General features: G+C 34.9%; 1 protein-coding gene and 1 long non-coding RNA gene across 12 annotated transcripts in view; both read right to left on the bottom strand.

Moving 5' to 3' along the window:
* LOC141525717 (cadherin-AgCad1-like) overlaps positions 1–20,351 on the bottom strand; it is a 313,469-nt gene that overhangs the window by 165,868 nt on the left and 127,250 nt on the right. The gene's annotated exons all lie outside the window — the stretch shown is intronic.
* LOC141525805 (uncharacterized) lies at positions 13,298–15,532 on the bottom strand. Its single transcript, XR_012478905.1, has 3 exons — positions 14,156–15,532; positions 13,823–14,078; positions 13,298–13,737 (listed from the first exon to the last, which is right to left on the bottom strand). It is a non-coding gene; the product is annotated as an uncharacterized LOC141525805 (long non-coding RNA).

Here is a 20,351-nt window from a genome sequence, read left to right as displayed (position 1 = left end):
TATATTGTTGCAATAAGGGGGTGTTGCATGGTAATTCTGCAGCGTAATTTGTTATGACGTGCGTCCGTGGTGTTAAATATATTGTTTGGTTTCCCCGTTGAGCCGGCATCCGATTGTAACATCGTTCCAACTGTTGAATCTTGATTTCGACGGGAACACATTGAACTATGTGGATGACTTCTCCAGCAACTATCGCCATATACCCAGGACCCTCCATGTAGCGAAAGGCGAATTCGTCTGGCTGCGTTGAAGCGATGGACAATGTATTTTTCCGCACCTCTCTCTCTAATTGACACTTTCTCTTTAATACATCTAAATATAAAGTTTTGACCTGAGACCTCAAGTATCTTTCTACGTAAACGAATTTCGCATTCCCGTAGAGAAATATATCTAGATTGTCGGGATTTGATTTCACGATATTATTTTTTTCCAATGACTCTAAGTTTGAACTTTCAACAATGACTAATTTAGGATGTTCAGTTTTTATTAGTTTAATGCCACATGAGATCTCAGTTCCTGTAATACTTAATGAGAAACTTGTGTCTCTTACATTGAGTGAGTACACAGTTTCTTTAGTAGAAGTTAACTTTGTGGCTCGACCACGATATAAAATAGAGTAAGTATCTGGAAGGCAGTACTTTCGTGGTAGTGCGTTCCAGTACGAATACCCGTTAACAGGGTCAATACAATGACCTTTGCTTAATTTACGATGGTATCCCGATGGTAAATATATTTTGTCATCTGCGACTTTTACTCGCGTATTATGTGACTGGATTGTTATTTTAGCAGTTCCGACAACAAATACACTATCCCAAGTACCGTAAGGGTCGCTATATTGAGAGTTAGTGCAGTCGGCATTGTTATTAACACTACCTGCTAAGGTATTGCTTCGCGTAATAGTTACATTGATCGGGATACCATCGATAATAGTGTTTCCTATCTGAATTGTGCCATGGTCGTGTGCTACCTGACACAATTCTCGAGATATGGGGTATATATATTCATTAATCCCCTGACTAACTATTGAATTATACGACTGCCAACCGCAGTGTTGTATAATTCTTCTGATTTCGATTTTACACTGCATTACATTAGTGTGATCAAATTCATTAAGTTGAAGCAGTGCAATGTCCGGAAGGGACTCTTCCACCCGATCCCCTTCGAGATCACATTCGTCGATGTCGATCAGTGAAATAGTGGTGGTATTTAAAACTTTATTGCCACAATCATAACCTATGATTGCGTCTACTGCTTTCCAACTGAACCACAACAGGATTAATGCAATGTAATTCATGATCAATAAACTGATGATCCTAGAAATAAAATTATTATAATCTAAAATCGGGATCGGGATCCATGACTTTAGGACGTTTGGTTTTAGGTTGTAAAACTTTGATCTTTGTTTTCTTTAACCGATTAGGGTGTACAATTTTAGATTTATTTTTGATTTTAATTTTAACGTTTCCATTGGAGAAAACTTCTTCTATTTTGTAGGGGCCATCGTAATGATCCCCGAATTTATGGGGTTTTGGCCCTTTTAATAAGAAAACATTGTCACCTACGTTAAAGGTGACTGGTTTTAATTGTCTATCGTAGTATTCCTTGGATTTGAGTTTTGCGTTAACTAAATTTTCATGAGCTAAACGGCGTATTTTAATCAACTGGTCTACGAGATTACTGATATAATCATGGTAGTTAGGTAAGCGATCTAAATCATGAGGTGGAGCACTAGTTGGTACCCTAGCGACCCTTCCAAATACTAATTCATAAGGAGTAAATTGAGTTCCTTGATGAACACAAGTATTATAAGAAAAAGTAGCTAGTTCCAACCACTGATCCCATTCTTTATCGTGTGTTACATACTGCTTTAGATACTCTCCTAGAACGTGATGCGACCGTTCTAGGGAACCGTTAGATTGAGGTCTAAATGCAGTAGTCTGAATTTTTTTGATTTTGAATCTTTTACAGATTCGTTGCATAAAGCTACTTATGAAATTTCTGCCCTGATCAGTTAATACCGCTTTTGGGGCACCGAACGAGCATATATAGTGTTTGATAAACGCGTCCGCGACTGTTGTAGCTAACATGTTGGGAAGAGCAATTGCCACGCAAAATTTGGACAGTTGATCTTGAATTGTAAGGATATACTCCTTACAATTCTTAGTACGAGGTAAAGGACCTACTATGTCCATCGCGATTTTCTCAAATACTGTCCCAGGAGTATCTGTGATAAGCATGGGTTGTCGCGTTATTATTCGAACCAGTTTCTTTAGTTGGCATTCTAAGCATTGCTGAATTCGTAATTGGATATCGGCTTTTAGATTTTCCCAAAAGTAATTTGCTCGTATCCTATTAAAGGTTTTGGAAACTCCCTTATGACCACCTATCGGGGACTTATGTGCTTCAAAAAAAATAAGATCGCGTTCTTCCCTAGGTACATATCGAATTGTTCCGAGACAAATAATGATTTTTATTGGTTCCGATCCATAAATATCGTGAATTACTGCAAGGATTTCCGCCCATGGGATATTCTCGATGTCATTCGAGAAGGCTATTGATAACGAGGTTATCCCTTTATCACGGAAAATCCCTTTTAATTTTACTAGGCATTTGGCGAGGTTGCACCTAGTTCGAATGACCGATCCTCCTTCGACACCGCAAATTACTAAACCGAAATAATTTTTATTCCCGTGTTTGCTACAATGAATTTGTCCGATATCCATGAATCCTGATTTCGGTAATCTATTCTGAGCTTGTAAAGCTCGAGACCCTTCATCTATCGGCTGACCAGATTCATTTAAGAAATAAACTAAATTATCATCTCGGTATTGAAAGAGATCTTTTACTACTATGATATTTGTTACGCGTTTTGGTTTGATATGTTGATCGAGATCGTCTACTATAGGATGGTCCGATTCACCAGAAGATGAACTACTATCTGAGTAAGTATCTTCATCGGGTTCAATGGCGTCGTTATCATCGAGATGTGTGTTAGTAATCTCATGAGGTTTCGGGGACCTCCCTCGCATGGGGACTTCCCGAGTGTTGATTTCGTCAACCTTTCCATCCAGGTTCCCGCGATTTTTCGAGGGCCTCCCTCTTTTCTGAGGGACTTCACGAGTGTTTTCGCGACCTGTCGGATCTCCAATAGTCCGGTCAGAAATGTGTGGTATTTCTGTCGACCGATGAGAAGAGTTAGTTTGGGACTTCTCTTTTGCTAATTGTGCGCGAGTGACTACATTTACGTTTTCTACGGGATTTCTAGATAACGCGTCGGCATTTAAATTTATCTTACCCGGTTTGTAAACTATATCATAGTCGTACTCGGCTAAACGAAGACGCCATTTTAAGATTCGAGCGTTTCCATCTTTCGCGGATTTAAACCATACCAATGGGTTGTGATCGGTATATATTTTAAAATTCCTCATGTACACGTAGGGTCGAAAATGTTTGACTGCTTGAACGATTGCCAGAGCCTCTTTTTCGTACGTATCGTAGCGCAATTCTGGTCCTCGGAGGACACGCGAATAATATGCGATGGGTCGATCTTTTCCCGCTTCACCCTGTGATAAAACTGCTCCGATTGCATAACCGGACGCGTTAGTTGTTATATTAAAGGGTTTATCAAAGTCGGGATACTGTAAAATGGGAGCTGTACATAAGGTATCTTTAAGTTGGTCAAATGCTTTTTGAGTAGCCTCGGTCCAAACGAATTCAGCTTCCTTTTCTAATAATTTTGTTAAAGGTTTCGCGATTGAAGAATATGATTTGATAAATCGCCGGTAATAACCTGTGAGGCCTAAAAATTCCCTAATATTTCTTTGGGTTTTAGGTACCGGGAAATTCTGGACGGATACTATTTTATTTGGATCAGGTTTTAATCCTTCATCACTAATTACATGACCCAAATAATTTACTTCCGGTCTCAGAAATTCACATTTATCGGGTTGTAGTTTGAGATTAGCTTGTCTTAATCTCATCATTAACTCAGTGAATTTACGTTCGTGTTCGTTCAAATCGCGAGCGAAGATAATTATATCGTCCAAATATACAAACAAAGAGATACCCTGCAATCCCGTTAATACCGTGTCCATTAACCGCTGGAACGTAGCCGGAGCATTTTTTAATCCGAACGGCATTCGACGATACTCCCAATGTCCCAAGGGTGTCGAGAAAGCAGTCTTTTGACAATCTCTCGCATCCATTTCTATTTGATTGTAACCAGAAGCTAAATCGAAGACAGAGAAATATTTAGACCCTCCCAGTTGATCCAATATGTCCGCAATGTTGGGTAAAGGGTACGCGTCAGTAATTGTTTCTTCATTTAACGGTCTAAAATCAATTACTACCCGCCACCTCTTGTTTCCCTGGGAATCTGGTTTTTTTGGTACAATCCACACTGGACTATTATAAGGCGATTCAGAAGGTTGAATGATGCCTGAGTCTAATGATGCCTGTACGTATTTGTCTAGTTCAGTTTTAAGGCTTGGGGAATTCGATATTGTTTTACGGTGATCGGTCTGTCGTTGTGCGTCGGTATTCTATGTCGAAAGTTTTTAGTAGAACTTAGAGGTTCTCCCGGTAAATAGAATCGATCCGCAAAATTTTTTATTAAACGTTCGACATGGTCCTTTTCCTCTTGGACCAGATAATCTAACCGTAGCAAGGATTTGACTTGTTCAAAACGTTCGTTGTTTTGGAATTCAGTCTGTATAGTATATATTCGCTTGGTGATGCCAAGGGTTCCATGCATGCCTATGGGGGTAGTTATTGGATCAACGATGGGATTTTCGTCTTCCTTAACCCTTTCTACCTCGCGGAGAGCTAAAGTAGGAATTCTTACTTGTACTTCCTCTTCGGTAGTGTTATAGATTTGTAAATAAGCGCGACCGTTATTACTTGAAACTAAACAATTTCCTGCAAAAACACCCCTACAAATTTTTAGCTTAGGAATGAATCCTTCCTTTATTTCTGGATTCGATATATTTACAAAAAAGGTGGATTCACTCCGAGCTGGAATGTACATAACCCCATTTTCGACCCGATTGGGTTTCTTAAAGGGGTATTTACAATCACCGATTTGTAGTACACGGTCCTTGTAGTCAATCTTAGCCTCATGGGTAGAAAAATATTCCGAACCTATTAAACCTGCGTGGGGTATAGCTAAGGTATCGGGGACTACATGCGCTATCGTGCTTTTACCGAAGAGTTTAATCTTAACACTTCCTAACGTTGTAATATGAATGTTCGCCATCCCGTGTAATTCTATTTTATCTTGATTATTTATTAAACTAGAATTTTTTATATATTTAAGCTTAATTAAAGTGGGTGAAGCCCCTGAATCGAGCATCATAACGACGTTTCGACCGGATACCTTACCTATTATGGTATAGGGTAAGTTATCCGGGTCTAAATTAATATTAATTTTATTTACTCCGAATCGTCGAAAGTTACTTCCTGTGTCAGGTTCACAGGTTGTGTCGGTCGATTGTTTCTCCCCCCGTTCCGTGGAAAAGAAGTTGTCGCTTGACTTTGTTTATTTAAAACGTTACATTCGCTAGTGTTGTGAGTGGAGGTTTTATGGAGAGAACAATACTTTTCCGCCCTTTTCGTTACGTTCCCGTTTATCCCCGCGGTCTGTTTTGGTAATGATTTCGCGTTGGGATTCATATTGCAATATCTTGCGGAATGTCCTTTATTTCCGCATAATTGACATTCTACGTTTGCGTATTTATTTGGATTAGGGTTAAGTTGCGGGCAGGTCTTTGCTATGTGACCTGGCGTAAAACAAATTTGGCACGAAAGGTTTGTGCAGTTTTTCGCGAAATGACCGGATTTTCCGCATTTTCGACACGCTCCGTAGGTGTCACCGTCATTTGTTTTGTTATTCTTGAAGTTATTGTTGGTGTTTGTTTGTCTCGCGTTTGAATTTCCGGCAGTTGGATTATTAGCGACGAAATTAACGGGTCTATCGTTATTGGGATGTCTTTCGATTTTTTTAAATTCCTTTTTGTGTTCCGCGTTTGGATCGCGGTGCAATTCTTTTCGTACTTTTAATTTTTTTTCGATTTTCATCGCGTTAGTTAGAGCGTCTTCAACTGTGTTACAAACCGGCATACGCTGGTCGATTTCATTGACCAGATTTTGCGTGAAACAGTTCGCGATAGAAGAATCGATTTTAGTTTTAAATTCTCCTAAAGCAGCAGCGATCGCGTCAGGGTTTTCCGCTTTGTGACACTCCACGATTTCATGTCCTTTCCTACGCAACCGATTTACAAATTCTATTACCGGTTCGTTTTCTTTTTGATAAATACGACCCAACTCCCCTTGTAATTGAAAGAGTGATTTGTTGGGTATATAGATTTGTTTTAATTTGGTTGTTAGCTCTGTGATTGTTGCGGGTATTACTGACTTCAAGGAAGTTTTTATTTTTGCGCTTAACTTTATCCCGTAAATTAGTTTAGTTAAATTTGCTTCAGCTCCATCAGGTAGGACAGTCTTGGCTTCTTTACAACAATTTAGAAATTCTAAAAGTTCACTGGAATTACCGTCAAATTTAGGAACGAATGACAAGGCGTCGCCTAACGAGATATGTTGATGTGCAGGTAAAGCCATGTTGTCTTCTTCAAAATTTTCTTCGCGTAAAACCGGTATTAAAATCGCGTTCGCGACTGGATTTAAATCTCGATTATTTATTGGAGGATCTACAACTTGACGATTGTCTATTGGTTCTGGATCGACAGGAACGATAACTTCTATTTGATCCGCGATTTGATTAATTAATTTTGTTTTATTTTTAGGAGGCGAGTCTGTATCGGATTCGTCGGACGTGATTTCTGGTGAAATCACTGATCTACCGACCCCTGAGTCTGTAGTACGGTCTGCAATTTGAAAACGCGGTTTCCTTGGTTTGTCCACTAAACCTTGTGGAAAAGGGAGGTTACCGTGTTTCCTTAATGAATAAGATTTATTCTCGTCATTCGACATCAAATGTTTAAAAATAATTTTAACGTTTGCAAGGTCTACGATAGAACAATATACCAAAAAAAAAAATAAAACAATATTATTTGATCAGAGTTTCACAACCAATTATAATGAATTCTGTTTTTACGTTTCGTTATTCAAATTTACTATTGTTACTTTTGGATTTATAATTTCAGATTTTACTATGCAGGATAAATAGAGAATAAATAGTGGATAATAATAGCGAGACCATGCATAGGGAAATAGAGATTAAAGCATTTTTTAAATAGTAATAGTTTGGAAATTAGAAAATTATCATAAAATATTAAGGTTAGAACGAGGTTCCCGCGCCAGAACTTCCAATATTTAACAATAAACAATTTAGGATTAAGAGAAATGTTAGCAGATCAGAATTTATTTAACGAATTAAGTGTTTTAATGTAAGCACCCGTATATTATTCCAGACAAAATCTCATGTGTCCCTGTTCGAGCGCCAATTGTTATGTCCAAGATTAGACTTATTGAAATATAATTTGGGTCCAAGTCTTGCGACCTATAGACCGGGATCGTGAGATTGTGTTTGGAATGTAATAATGTTAGATTGTGACGTAAGGTCTAGTGGGAGCGAGTGAGACGGTGAGCGGGAGCAAAGGTGCGAGCGAGACAGCGAGGCAACAGTAGGAATACCTACTCTTCGACCGTCATGTTCGCCTGACACTAAGCCAGGCGGAACCACCGGAAAGTTATTATTTTCATTTTGTTTTTGACCGTATTATTATTTAAAGTATTATTATTATTTCAGACCGTTTTAGTTCAGTTAAATTATTTATTATTTATGTATAACATTCTTTTGTTTATCCACGGACTATTATTATTTTTGTTATTTAAATGTCGGAACACCGATTTGCGTACCCCGATTTAACATGTTACTTATTCTTGTTTATATTATTTAACAATCGTTTGTTTATGGTTTAATAAAATTTTGTTACTTGTTCCAAATTTTGCCAGCGCGTAATTATGGAAAATAACATATGTTGGATGGTTAAAAAAATTGCCTAATAATTATTTTGGACGACAGGATTAAATCGCCAAAATAATTATTTGAAGGAACAATTTTCGAAGTTTTGTGATATTTTAGTATGAAAAATAAGTTTTGGGAAAATTATTTTAATTTAAGCGCAAAGGAAATTTTATAAGTCCCGAGCCAAAATTTGTATGGGAACTAAACGAATGGATAGAGAATGAGCGAAATGCCGACTAAAATGTAAAATAGTTTGAAATCGAAAACAAGAACTTAGAATTTGGCGAAACGAATGGATAGAGAATGAAGGGAAGCCAATTAAATTGATAGTATGTAAATACAAAGTAGATGGCAAAAACGATCATTCCGTTTCGCTGTGAGTGACTTGTTTGGAAAATGATAAAGCCGAAAAATTAATGACAATTAGGCACTAGTCTCCTGGCAGTAGTTCTCCTGAAGAAGACCATTCTCTGGACAACGAAAACGGAAGAACTCTACCTTCGAGTCCGACCGAGACCAAGGTAAGCGCTTCAGTACTCCTGGAGATTAGGGACTCCCCGTACCAAGGCCTTCAGCGGAGGTACGGCAGGTGAAACTAGTCGAGTAGGTGGGGGCGAGACGGAGACCATCCGCTTACCCTCTGGGGGGAAGGGCCGAGTAGGGCTATTGGGGTTTTCGTCGACCAGACACCCCCAACGGCGACCGGGGTAATTAGAACCGCGAACAGTAGACCGCGAGTCTTGTTGGGAGTGTGTGGGAGTGTTACCGACCGATGGTCACCGTGGAAACGCGAGAACGCGAATTTTTCCTTTTGTAAAGGCAGTGGTAGAGGGCTATCCGTCTTTTCTTGTGTAATGAGAGATGTAAGAATAAAGTATCTATCCTTTAACCGCAAATTTTGGTTTCCACTTGTTTTTTTTATCCCTTCTCGATCCTGGACTCCGACGAGTAATAAATCTGAGCAGGGGATAGACGTTTGGCGGATTTCTATTTTTCTTTTCACCGATAATTAGTGTACGAGTCTTAGGGAGAGCAAATTCCGTTACAAGATGGGTGTTTTACTTTTGTGTTGAATTTATTTTAACTATAGATTTACAAATTCTAAATTGAAAGTCTGAATATAAAGGTAACTTAATTTGTTAAATGTTATAACTTACAATAAACCGATGATCCCTGTTGAGTTGATCCTTGATTGGATCCTGCTGTATGTTTTATCAGGATACGGGATGTTCACTTGTCTCAAACTACCGAAGTCGTTATTTTTGTGTTGTTTCACGTTTTCCACGATATGAGGAGAAACAAAGTGTGCGGACACTTGAATGAAATCAGGAAAAAATGTATTGACTCAAATTGAAAGTGAACGGTTATTCTCAGTTACACGTTTTCCTACTGTATGTAGAGAAAACTAAGTATGCGGATACTTGAATGTAACTATTAAAATTTAACACTTGAAAATGGTATCGATTGACCAAAGTTTAAAACAAGTAACTGATAACTAACTGTTGAGAGAGTTGAACTAGGACTGAACTCGTACTGGAGATTAGAAAAAAAGTAACGAACTCTTAGTTATATAAGTGTTCTCTAATTAAGGCTCCACCTATTGAGCCTTGAGTTGGAGCACAGCATTTTCCAATCAGGGTCAGTTTTCAGGGTATCACCCCTACTCCGTAACTATTTTGGGCAGGTAAAGGACTACCCTGATGCTAGCTTGTCAGTGTGCACACCCACACACAAACTAACATTTTTAAATAATAATAATCATATTGTTAAATAATTATTTAATTAAAACTAATTATCTCTATGTTAATGATTATTAGCAATCTTCAACGTTTTAGTACTTATAATAATGTTTATTTATTAACAAATTTTTCTTATTGATTCTATTACAATTATATTATTGGTTTTTATAATTGTTATTCATTATTAATTTTTAACTGTTATAATTAACAATTCTAAAAATGACATATTATAATGAATATTAATATGTCGAATGTATATTAGTTTATAAATTTATTAATCTGTATTACTTTATTAATTTATTAATTTGTTAGTTTGTTATTTTATCCTCATTTGGTGTACACGTGGCAGTATTACAGTCCTGTATATTTAACCATTGGATTTTCTTTTAACTATTTTTAACTAAATAAGTAACAAATTTTACATTTTAAAAGATTACAAAAAAAATACCTCAGACGATTATAAACCCTTATTCCTAAATTTATTTTAAATGGTTTATGGATCGTTTAGTACCAAGGTTTTATGTTATCTAAGAACCCTTTTGGATTATAGTAATAAAAAATATTAGAGAAAATAAAATGCATTAGGCTATTTGTGTAGGCTTTTTTAAGCAAATAACCTAAGTACTTTTGAAATAATATTACTAATATTTTATGGTCTTGGGTTTTTTTTTATATTTTTATTTTTTTTTCTTTTGACCATTAAGAAAGATAAAGTTCTTATCGGTTTTACTTGGGATTTTATGAAAATTTTCCCTTGATAGAAAAAATATATAAAAATTTGGCCAGACATAACAATGGCAAATCATCAGCTCAATAAACATCAAAAACCTAGTAAATCTTTACCCCCACCTAAATCAAAACATATGGGAAGCTTATGGAATATGTTCTCAAAAATTCAATCATTCATCCTGTATGTCGTACCTGAGAACCAACACACACCGGGAAATATATGCCGAAATTGAGCAAGCAAAACACCGGCTAAGGCAATTCCTCGAAGATCCTCAACTCGAAGAACTACATCCACAGAATCGCACAAAAAGAGCACCATGGTTCGGCTTCGTAGGGTCAATTACAAGAAAACTATTCGGAACCATGGACTACAGCGACAAAGAACATATCTCCAACGAACTAGACAAGTTATACCAAGACAACAGAGAACTTGTACACTTATCGCAAAATAACACCCACATCATTAAGAGCGAAATCAACGAAATCCTCAAACACGAAATAAATATAACTAACCGAATCAAAGAACTGGCGAGAACTTCAGCATCTCTGCAACAATCAACGAATAAACAAATAACAGACATACAAAAGATCGAACTATTCTCAATGGTAGGCGATGAAAATATTCACCGAATGACTAACCACCTAAGAACTCTCAACAATGCAGAAAAAGCCATAGAGGAAGCAGAATGGGGAAAACTGACCTATTTAACAGTGTCAGCCAAACAACTAAACCAAGCCACAGCGGACATGATAAAAAAACATCCAACCTTAAATCCGCCACAACCTCTGAATCACATGGACATCAGCACACTGGCGAAAGTGTCGAAAATAGAAACAGGAAAATCGAACGGTCACTTCCTGATAATAATAACGGTACCACTCTTCGACCAGACACCGTGGCTAGCATATGAACTAAAATCACTTCCCAAGGCCGAGAACATTGGAGATCAACTATCGACATTAACGATTCAACCTACGTCAAAATATCTAATGACGGAACCTGCATTCGAAGAATACTTCCTCGCTGAACAAGACTACATTGACAACTGCAATTCCATTGGACCAGATATGGCCTGCCCAACTGACATCCCGACGAAAATAACAAAATTAGAAAATGAAGTAGACTGTGAAATGAAGTTACTCATGAATCCAAAAACAGAAAACCTCAGAGAGTGCAACGTAAGAATAATTGAAAAATGTAAATTAACTTGGATAAAAATGAACGAGAAAAACACGTGGGCATACTCAACGTGCAAAGAAGAAAACATCCAGTGGAAATGCCTAGAACTGATAACCGGAAACACAGTAATCAACGGAACCGGACTAATACACCTACAACAAGGATGCCAAGCAAACTGCAACCAATATAAAGTCCGAGGAACAGCTAGAGAATCAACAAACATAGAAATAATCGCACCAAGTTTCAATCTATCTCTCGAAACACTAAACTCAAGTATCATATTTAACAGCGAAAATCCCAATCTACTAACAAAAGTTTCAGATCCAGCCACAATCATCGACAAATTCGAACCTTGGGGTCAAGGGCTAGAAGAAAATGAAGAAAAAATGTCATTAATAGCACTAGATCACCAAAAAGAAGAAATAAATAAGAAAATAACCATCGGATCGGTATCAACAATCGGAATACTATCGGTCATTATAAGCGGATTCGCCATACAAAAACTCATTCGTCGATGCCTACTAAAACCGCGGCAGAACAACAAAATAATCGAAAAGCCAGTTGTTATAGAACTAAAAACAACAGAAGAAAAAACGTCATCACCGTTGAAAGTCAACGAAGCACTCCCAGAGAAATCTGAAACCAACGAAGAAGGAAGTTCACCGAGTAAGCAAACAACAACTGAAGAAACGCCCGAGAACATCGAGAAACCAAAGAAGTCGAAAACATTCCGACTAAGAGACTACAAATCACCGATCTAGACAAAACCGAACACCAACATCGTATAAAATAAGACCAACATTAAAGAATTGTTAACAATAAAACCGATGGCTCATTCGCGAAAACCGAAAAATTAATAACGTAAAACATTAATAATAAAAATCTGCCAATGACATTTCACCCTACGAAATTTAAAACAACCAAAAACGAGCCAACGGTTTCCACAGAAAAAGGATAGTAAAATGCAAAAAAAATTTTCATTTAATTTACAAAAAAAAATAAAATATATAATTTTTCTTAATTTACAGAAAATTTTTTCGCGACAGTAAAACTCACAAGACTGAAGATAAAATTATCTCCGGCCTTGAGGGGACAAGTGAAAACAGCGCAAAATCTCAAAATTTTCATCTAGACTCTTTTTCAAAATTTTTTTTCCTCTATAAATTTCACCAAAAAAAAAAAATGGTTCTTCCATTTTACTATCACCATATCATACAAATTTTTCTACCATATTATAATCATTCAACTAGTTAATTATATTCTATATTAAACCTATATATAAAACTTATATAAAGAATAACTTAAAACTATATAAAGAATCCAATTATACACTATTTAAATTTCACATATATGTAACCAATTATTATATTTAGTCATATTATTATCTATTAACATTATTATTATGTCAAAATTTTTTTTTTAATATATACACACAACAGTTTCATTTAATATACAAAAAAAAAAAATTTTTTCTCTTTTTATAATATAAAAACTTTATTTCAGAGCTAACGTCACTCAGACAAAATTTTTCTTGAATTCAAAAAAATTAAAAAAAAAAAATCTTTTTATAACTCAAAACGATTAACTTAAACGTTTAGTATTTAATAATCAAAAGTAAAATAAGAAAAGAGAACAAGAAGAGTCATCTAGCGTTAATTATAACGAGCTATCAAGTCAAACGGAGTAGCTTACCGACGCCCGGTTCATCGCGACCGCCTCTCGACAAGCCACGCCCACGGCTGTGTTACCGCATGGGTATACATATCATACACGTATACACATATACTTACAAATACACCTCCTCTCTCTCATACCCTTTTAAATTAATCTCCAAAGAAACCTTCCTCAACCCCTCCCAAGACCTAACTTCGAAATTTCCCCTATCTTAGTCTAAATTAAAACTCAAGGTAAACCTACTTATAACTAAATTACCTTTTTCTTTTTTTTGGGGAAAGGGAGTGAACGAAAATAAAAAGAAAAATTTTTTTTTAGGTTAAATTTTATTTATTTTTAATTAAAATGAAAAAAAAAAGAGGCATAAACTTGCGGAGTGGATGTCAGCGATGTCAGTGACGTCAGCGCATTCCTCCCGACACTTGATACTCCTGAAACAAAGAATTACAATTTATAATTATAATTAAAATTATAAAATTACAATCTTATGATTTACAAAAAAAAAGCGACGGTCACCATTAAGCCCCGGTGACGAGGTTATTGAAAACGGCCTCCAGCAGGGAGGAGGCCAAGAACTCCAGGTCCTGCGCGTTGGGAGCCATCACCTCCTCGGAAGACCAAGGCCCTCCAAGCAGAAAAACCTGATGGCCTCCGAGACCTCGGGTGGAAGACATCCAAACACCTCGACAAACCGGGTCGCCAAACGAAGCGCCCGGACCGGAGTGATGGGCCGCGCCAACTTCCTCAACAAACGCACTCCTCTCCCTACGTCCTATAAAAAAAAAAAAAAATTTTAAGTGAAAAAAAAAAAAAAAATAAAAACAAAAAGTCTTATAAATTCTCCCTTACCTTTTTGCCATCCACCGCTACCACGAACTGGTACCAAGTACCATAACCCTCGAAGTTCGCTTCACAAGTAAACATTATTTTATGTGATCAACAGCTCACTGTTCGAAGCACACTAACACTCAACCCGGCTACGCGAACTCGAGAGGCAAGCGAAACGAGATAAGAAAGATCATTTGTCAGCAAAATATGTACAATGTAACACTGTGCAGAATTAAAATATAAATTAAATTAAATAGCAAGCACTAGATGACTCCTCCTGTTACTCTTCTCTTTACGTCAAATTATACTAAGTTAAATCAAAATTTGTAAGTGGCTCTCGCTTATGGGGAAGGTGGCCATAGGAAAACCGAAAAACTATACTAGCTTCTCGCTTTTCCGGGGGAATGTTATGTCCACCCCAAAATTTTTTTTCTTTAAATTTAAATCACCCGCGCAGATGGAAGACTTCTCCATGCGCGAAAGCCACAATAAAATATAAGCTACACGACTGCTGGTTGACTAGCGGGGACTTCTGCAATCTCAGCACCGCGAGTATTTAAAAAGGCGATCAACAGCCAACGCCTGGTCTTTGAGCGATTAATTCGACTTCCGCGTTTAATTGACGGACCCGTGCCTTGTAAAAGTCCCTCATCTTAATTTGCGCTGCACTTAAGACGAGTTCAGACTCGGTTCAACCGGCAGGCCACGTATTGGTCTTTGAGCAAGTAATTCGACTTCCGCGTTTACTTGACGGGCCCGTGCCTTGTAAAAATCACTTATCTTAATTTGCACTGCACTTAAGACGAGTTCAGATTCGGTTCAACCAGCAGGCCACGTATTAGTTATTAGTTTTAAAAATCTAGAGAACCGGAATCTCAAAGTTCTAATTTGCTCTGCACTTAGGCGAGAATCCGGGCAGTAAGTTAAATAAAATATCACTAAAAAGCTAAACTTGTGCACTTTACCCTGGGGGAACTGGAAGACGTTAGCTCATTTAAATTACTAAAATTCATTAAATTAAATTCCTTAAAAATCAAATTGTGAAAGTGTAAGTTTTAATGTTTATAAAAATAAATCTCAATTAAAGTGAAATCAGTTTCCAACAAGTCATTTCATAAAATAAGAAGCCCGTAATATAAGCAGCCCAAATCCACCCTACTCCATCCGCTGCGAGAACCAACCAAAGGGCCCAATCAAGGAACAGGCACTAACAGCTGCCCTAAAACCACGGATCTGACCATCAATAAAGTTCCCGTAACAGTAAGTACATCTACTCTCGATAAATCCGTGAACAGTCTCAAACGAAGGCGTGGTAAATTCGTACTTCGAAAACGTCCCACATAAATAATTAAAACAACGGAATTAAAACCTCCGTTGCGTATTCTTTAAACTTTTAGTCCAAACCTCCACCGTTTACGCTACCGCTCTAAAAACGCCCTTGGACATAACAAATCGATTAAAAATATTTTGATTGATAAATTGATCAAAATCCAACAGAATTATTGAAAGCAATGATTTTAATAAATAAATAAGTTAATTTATTTTATTCATTTCATTTATTAATGAATATTTTTAATAATATTTAAAATTTTTAATCGAGTTAGTGTTCATCTTAAAACTTGATAAATTATTTTGACACTCTAATTAAATATATTTTTCATGACAACTCATGGAATACATTATCATGGAATAATTTATGATCATGAATACCTAGAAAATATTGCTGAAAAAAATTGATAAACAAATATTATTAATTAGTCTAATTAATCGAAAAATTTTTTTTATTAATACTGACCGAAAAGATCTAAATGATTGAAAATCTACTTTTTATCGGTTATTTGAAATACGTTGAAGGATTATTATATTTTTGCGATTGAGTATTTAAGGTGATTGACCAATTTTTATCTTAATGAACTAATTATAAATGTTTATATATTAGTTATTGACAATTAAAAAAAAATTATGCTTAAAAAATAGATTAAAAAAATCCATTTTTTCGACTCTGATAACGTAAATATTAAAGCAGAGCGGTAGAATCTTTTTCTTGGTATGCTGATTTTTTATTATAATAAAATTATATAAGATGCTTAATTGAAATTTCAGATTCCATTGCGGACATTGTATCGATGGGAACAAAATCGTTTATCTTTCAAAAATTGCTTGGGCAATATTGAAAATAACCACTCCTATATAAATACTGCAGAAAATGAGGCTAGTACATCAAATTCAGTTTCAACTTATTCTAGTGATTCTAGCAGAAGTTCAGATGATGAATCTGATCAAGATAAATCCTATAGCAGTGACTGTGATGAAAGTGCTGATGATAGGGAGGACTATGACGATGGTGATGAAAATTATATAAATATTCAAAATAATATCGGTAATTTAGAACTCGATGATATAATTGACGAAACTGATCTCGATGATCAGGACAATAATCATAATATTGCCGAAACTAACACGGTGAATTACAGGAGTGATGATAACGGCTTAATTGATAATAATAATGATATTATTACAGTTCAATATGGAAGACTACATGAAGATAGTCCAATAACTGTGGATGAATGTGTCTTTAATTTATTAAATTTTTACTGCAGACATAATATAACTAAAGCTGCACTGAAGGAATCATTAGAAATGCAACTGAAGCTTTTACCTGAAAATAATAAAATGCCGAAAACATTATTCAAACTATTCCAGTATGCACAGTCTATTGCTCCTCGTTGTAAAGTAATCAATCATTACTACTGTAAAAAATGCCTATATACTGTCAATGTTGAGGTACTCAACAAAAAACAAATTATGACTTGTCCCTTATGTCAAACATGTAAACCGATCGATATTTCATTTTTTTATGAATTTGATATTGACGATCAAATAAAATTTCTATTTGAAAAAACTAACATTACTAAAAAATTGAAACCATTTTGTTCTCATAACGATGGAAATATATCGGATATAACTGACGGCAGTGAATATATAAAAGTGAACACACGAAGTAGTAGAGGTGCACATGATTTAACCTTAATTACGAACACAGATGGATTGTCATTGGTGAAAAGTTCCAAGAGCCATTGTTGGCCAGTGATGTTCACTATTGCAGAGCTCCCTGAAAAATTTCGCGAATCTTATAAAATAATGGCTGGACTTTGGTATGATGATCAGAATAAACCTCCCATGAATCTTTTTCTCAAACCGATTTGCTCGAATCTAAAACACTGTTTTATTGATGGTATCGATTGGGTGGATTTAAATACTGGAAATACGATTAATTCTAAAATAGTGGCTCCATTAATGATAGCTGATGCTCCAGCCAGGGCGCAAGTTCAAAATATTATGAATTTTAATGGTCGTTACGGATGTAACATTTGTGAAATTCGTACTATACGAGCGAAAAAAATTGATGGAAAGAAAACCTGCCGCATATATCCATTTAAAATTGATTGTAGATTGCTAACTGGAACAAGGATGGAAGCACAAGCTCAAAAATTACTCAAATCAAGCACGAAGAATCAAATAAGAGGTGTTAAAGGTTACTCTTCAATGTCTTGTTTACCTTTAGTTGATGTTGGGACATGTGTACTACCGGAGTACATGCACTCTGTTCTACTTGGAGTTATCAAGTAATTCGTAAGTCTTCAAGTTGACAAACAAGATCTATGGTATTAAAAATAAAATGAAGGAAATTGATAGCTTTATTTTGGATATCCGACCACCTGATTCATTTTCTAGACCACCAAGAGAATTATCACAGTATAATTTATACAAAGCTTATGAATTCTATAATTATTTGTTTTTTTACTCAGTGCCGTTACTTTCAAATTACTTGCCAGAAAAATACTTTCAACATTGGCTTTTATTAGTAAAAGCTATTCATAACTTAGTGAAAGATACTATAGAAATTTCAGATCTTGAAGAATCAGATAAACTATTGAAATTATTTGTTTCACAAATTGAAAATCTATATAATGATCGACAGCTAACGTACAACGTCCATCAACTTGTGCATTTAGTTCTTTGTGTAACAAGATGGGGACCGTTGCGCGGAACCTCAGCTTTCGCGTTTGAAAATTACAATGGTTTTATAGCAAAATGTGTACACGGAAAAAAACATTTTGCCCAAGAGATTGTCAATAATATACAAATTGCACAGGGTGTACAACTATTAAAAAACCGTATCGATGAAAATTCAGGTAAATCTACAAAAATAAATGAGTCAAAAAACTATCAAGTTTTGGGAAAAAACATATCAAATTTTGAGTTTAGTGATAAAGAACGTTATTTATTTCATTCTAAAGGTTTCGAACTAACGAATATGGTAATTTACTCACGTGCAAAAATAAATACGGTTGGATATACATCGGAAATTTATAAAATAATCAAAACAAATAGTTACACGGTATTAATTAAAGCAGATGACTCAATAATTCATGAGACTGTTAGATTTTTTGCTGAGATGGAAGGAGACTTGTGGATTGTTATTCATCGTCTTACCGTTGATCACACTAGAATTTTTTACCACGAAGAAACAAGATCAAAAATTGAACATATTGTTCCAGTACAAAATAGTGATGATTTTATTTTAATTAATTTAAAGAATATCAGTTTGATCACACAGCTTGTAAGAGTTGGCAACTATGTCTGTAAAAATATAAGTGCAATAAATACAGTATGGTAATAAATTTGGATGTTAACATTAATTTTAAGTAGTTGATTCCACTGTTGTATATTTGTTTTTTGTGAATATATCAATTAACTTTAAAGTAAAAAAATTTGCGGACGGCCCTATATAATCATATATAGTTCCATATGTAATCATTAGGGCCAGGACTTTCGCAGTTGTTTAAATGAGCATTCATGTGTTTAACCTCGAATTTGAATAAAGAAAAAACGCCAATTTCCTGGCCCTAGTAATCATATATAATTATATATGATACTACAAAATTTTATTAGTTTTCTCAAACATGATTATATACAATCATATACATGATAATATAATAATAATATATATATATATATATATATATATATATATATATATATATATATATATATATATATATATATATATATATATATATAATCATATATATGATTATATATAACTCTGTAAATACCCGAGAAGAAATTTGTATATAGTCTAATTATATATAAGCATATATAATTATATATGGGACTACATAATCTTGCATGGTTGTATATTGCTCCATATATAGTCATATATAATTATATATGATTATATATAATCTTGCATGGCTGTATGTGGCTCCATATATAGTCATATATAATTATATATGATCTCATATACGATTTCATATATAATCATGTATGATTATATATACTTATATATAATTATGTGTGGAACTATATATAATCTTACGTGGCTGTATATTGCTCCATATATAGTCATATATAATCTTATATACAATTCCATATATAATCATGTATGATTATATATAATTATATATGATTATATAGAAACATTTTTTCTCGGGATGTATAGATAAATTTCGAAAATTTGAAGGATATTGCCCGATTATTTATTTAAATAATTAACTTTGAAGTTGAGCAATTGAACATTGGTCTTATAAGTAACCTCCGAACATCGAAACGTTTCTATATTTTTCTCATAAAACTGTCGGTAAATATTTAAAAAAATTTTTGGATAAAAGTAAATACATTAGTGACAAATTTAATTAAAAAAAATTAGGATGAAGGCTGACCCTAAAGGCCATCCCTGCAGCTTCTCGCTCATTTTGTAGAGCGCTTAAAATTACACATTACGTTTTTGAGCTCTTCAAGTTAAAAATATAATGGAGGTTTAATAGAACATAATTTTTTGAATTTTCAAACCTCAACAACTTTCGAACAAATGAACTAATTTTCATGCAGTTGGCAGCATTCGACGTAGTTATTTAAGCATCATAATGAATTTTGGAGTATAAATTATTTCAACAAGGAATTTAAGAGTAATTTTGAAAAAACACTATTTTCGATTTTCTTTCGAAAACAATAACTCACGGAAGAATTAACAGATTGTGACCGGACTGGTAGCGATCGACGTTTTTTTTTTTTTTTTATGTTAAAAGATTAGATTTCTAAATCAATCAGTCGAGCCGTGAAAAGTTATAACAAAAAAACCACATTTGAAAAAATATTTTTTATAATTTTTTTTAGATTTCTTGAAATCTACCAGTTCATATTATATTTAAAA

Source organism: Cotesia typhae, unplaced genomic scaffold (genome assembly GCF_013202065.1).
Source record: "Cotesia typhae breed Kobodo isofemale line unplaced genomic scaffold, CoteBio_Ctyphae contig_27, whole genome shotgun sequence".
NCBI classification, from domain to species: Eukaryota; Metazoa; Arthropoda; class Insecta; order Hymenoptera; family Braconidae; genus Cotesia; species Cotesia typhae.
Note: the sequence above shows the minus strand (reverse complement) of the source record. Positions and strands in the feature narration are given on the sequence as shown.